A 4,086-nucleotide genomic window follows, 5' to 3' on the forward strand; every position below is an offset into this window, starting at 1 on the left:
TGTAAAGCGCACGGCGCAGGTGCACTCAGGGCGTGTCCAAATCCACTTTTGCTATTTTAACGACGGAAAAACGGTCCGTGCGCCGGGGCGCATTTTTGAAATGGGTTGTCCCTATTCTCTTAATGAGTAATGGGCGTAACGTTCAATAAACCAATCAGAGTGTCATCTCCCATTCCCTTTAAGAGCGAGATGCGCTCGCGCCATGGCGGATTGCTATTTACATGGCGGAATTTGTTAAGTGGCCAGTCAATCTTTCAGTCGTCTGCGTTGGATGCAGGCTTTCAAATAGCTCCGCGCGATGAGTCAGTTAATATATATGTGTGTGTATTTGCACGATTGTTCAATTAATTAGCCAATTTCGTTCATCATTATAAGTAGTAATAGGCTGAATTGAAAATAGGTAGCCTCATTCTAATACACGCAATAACTATTCATCATTACATTTTTATATTTATGTAGCATACACAATAATATTCTTTTACACTGTAATCCTTTTGTTTTTAATATTTGGCATGTTTGTGTGATGCGCATCCCTGTGTGTAATAAGCAAAGTCAACACGCACTGTGGACGCGCCCAGAGGTGCAGTTTCTACCAACGCGCTCTAACAAAAAAATTCTTTAAACATTATGTGTTAACGAACAGTACACAACAAAGTTCGTTTTCGTATATGTTATTCATCACTGCACAACGAGACAATGCAATGCAAAAGCACGTATCATATATCAGTGCATAATTTGCACGTTGCAATGTATCAACGCATATGTTATATCCATTTCTTCTATGCACAGCATAATAAGTGAACTATTGTACATGATGCGATTTTAAACAGTTCTTGATGCATTAAAATGCAACAGCATATGTGATTCCTTTTCTCTTCAATGCACAAGGGAAAGAGATAGTTTTTATGCAACGCAGTACAACAAGCACAAGAAATAAGTTTATAAGTTAGTATTTTGAATGCAATGCAATTTCTTGATGCATTGCGATGCAACAGTATATGTAATTTGTTTTCTCTTCTATGCACAATGCAAGGAATCTGTGCATGACATACACGTTCTTATATGGATCGCCACTGGGGACATTGATAAGTGTACGTCCTTTATCGTACTTGATAGATAATGAAGAGTTATAATGTTAAAATAACGACATAATATCTCGTTATTTCAACATAATATCTCGTTATAACGACATAATATCTCGTTATTTCAACATTATAACTCTTCATTATCTATCAAGTATGATAAAGGACGTATACTTAACAATGTCCCCAGTGGCGCAATGTTAAAGTATTGGACCGCCAGTCTAGCTTTTACTGCGATCGCCGCGGTTTCGAATCCGCCTTTTGCCGAGTTCGTTCTTTCTCTAGTTTCACATCACATATCAAAAAAGGCATTTATTTTCAATAAAAATTAAAACAATGTTATAAAAGTGCAAATAACCTGTATAACGAGTGTTTAATAACATTAAAAGTATTTATTGGGCAGGGTTAGCAGCATGTTCGATATTACCCACTAGAGGGCAGAATAAGACAGGGAATCAATTAAAGAATGCAATAGTTATGTTGACCTACTGTTACAATTTGGTGCTCCAAAATCCCAGAGGTTTATCATGGGAATTTGCATTCATCCCAGGCTAACCTTTATTGAGGTTAAATTTATTAGACCATAGTAAATAAAACAATTTACAGTGCAAATGTCAGGGGTGTCAAACTTACAGCTCGGTGTCCAATCTGATTTGAACTATAATAAAACATAGAGATGCACTAGTCCAGGGGCCAAAAACGTTTTTAAGCGTTATTTTTTTTTATTATTATTCTGGGTTTGCAAACAAACTGCTTTGTAATATTTTCCCAAAATTTCATCTGTGTATTTACGAAGTATGTAAGCAGGACTTTAACACGCTGAATACAGACACAAAGAGAACAGACCCGCCAGCAGAGGAACTACTGTACCATGCACAAGCTCACTGTTCGCGAAAAATAGGGAGAATAATATAAATATTACAGTGGGATTGATATGAATATATCTCCGAAGGCAACTGTTTTTAAGAAAAGTTTTGATGGCTTTTCCTCTTATCTCCATATAAAGTAGTAATATTCATTCAGTCCGTCTGCTGATTTTGTTTTGTTATGTAGCATAATTTCACAAAGCCAAAGTCAGACCAGACCTAGTTTTTGCTGTTAATCTTGAAATTATTCAGTAATTTAAATTAAAAACAACTGCTCATGCTCATGTACATGACATCTTTGACTATGATAAAAATGCCTCTAATATCCAAATGCCAGTGTTTGCCTCTAATATCAAAGAGATATTTGTTTAAGGCCAGTTTGGCCTGTGAAAAAATAAACAACAAATAAATTTGCTTTAAAAAAAAATCTGCAACCAGTATCAGAATCAGACGTTTTGCTTCTTATAAAAATTGAAATTGGCCATGATAAATCAAAATAGATGCTAATAAAAAATATTAAATAAAAAATAATTTTAAAAATCGAATAGTCTTTTCACTGTAAAAAAACAAAAAAAACAATGCAGTTTTCTTGCAAATTAATTTGTTGTTCATATGTTCATTATTAATGTAACTATCAGCGCACTAAAGTTATTATAAGAAGAAGGTAATTCAGCCCGCATATGGTTCATTTCTTTCCAGTCCGTCCCTCCAACTAAAATGAGTTTGACACCCCTACTGTAGATGCTATTTACACTAAGTGAAAATACTGATACATCCTATTTATACTAAATGACAATAGCAGCATTTTCACGATATGCTATTTATACTAGGTGAAAATAGCGATATATTCTATTGACACCATGTAAAAGTAGCCTATCAGTTCTTTGCAAGAAGTGTAAATAGTATTTAGATGCTGTAGGCTGGTATTGGCAGATACTATTTGTACCTCAGTATTTTTGTACAGGATGCAATAATATCATATAGAGTGATTATATTTATTAAAATTATTAAATGGATGCTGCATTATTGGGAGAATAAAACCCCTCCACTTTCCACCAACCCTACTCAATGAACACTTTTAATATTATTAAACACTTGTTCACATTTTATTTCCACTTTTTGAACATTATTTTCATTTTATTGAAAATGTATATGATGAGAAAATAGGAGTGAGCTCTATTATTGGGTGAGCTCTGCAAAATGCTGATTCGACCCTGCAGCGATCGCTGTAAAAGCCAAAATCTGAAACCCTACATGCTACTGTTACGCCACTGAATACATCGAATTACAACTGTCCCTTTTTAAACTTCAGTGGCCCAACCAGACATTGGAGCTATACTGTAAAGAGTGTTTGTCAACAAGGGACGCTATTTGCACTTACTGTAAATAGACACTCCGTGTCCTATTATTTCAATATATTAGCACCTATTTTGATTTTTATATCTTTAGAAAATATTACAAAGCAGTTTGTTTGCAAGCCCAGAATAATAATAAAAAAAAAACCCCGCTTAAAAACGTTTTTGGCCCCTGGACTAGTGCATCTCTATGTTTTATTACTTCAAATCAGATTGGACACCGGGCTGTAAGTTTGACACCCCTGACATTTGCACTGTAAATTGTTTTATTTACTATGGTCTAATAAATTTAACCTCAATAAAGGTTAGCCTGGGATGAATGCAAATTCCCATGATAAACCTCTGGGATTTTGGAGCACCAAATTGTAACAGTAGTTCAACATAACTATTGCATTCTTTAATTGATTCCCTGTCTTATTCTGCCCTCTAGTGGGTAATATCGAACATGCTGCTTACCCTGCCCAATAAATACTTTTAATGTTATTAAACACTCGTTATACAGGTTATTTGCACTTTTATAACATTGTTTTAATTTTTATTGAAATATGAATATGTGAAATATGATATGTGATGTGAAACTAGAGAAGAACGAACTCGGCAAAAGGCGGATTCGAAACCGCAGTAAAAGCTAGACTGGCGGTCCAATACTTTAACATTGCGCCACTGAGGACATTGATAAGTGTACGTCCTTTATCATACTTGACAGAAAATGGAGAGTTATTATGTTGAAATAACGACTTATTATGTCGTTATAACGACTTATTATGTTGAAATAACGACATA

The sequence above is a fragment of the Megalobrama amblycephala genome, linkage group LG12 (genome assembly GCF_018812025.1).
Source record: "Megalobrama amblycephala isolate DHTTF-2021 linkage group LG12, ASM1881202v1, whole genome shotgun sequence".
Taxonomy (NCBI): domain Eukaryota; kingdom Metazoa; phylum Chordata; class Actinopteri; order Cypriniformes; family Xenocyprididae; genus Megalobrama; species Megalobrama amblycephala.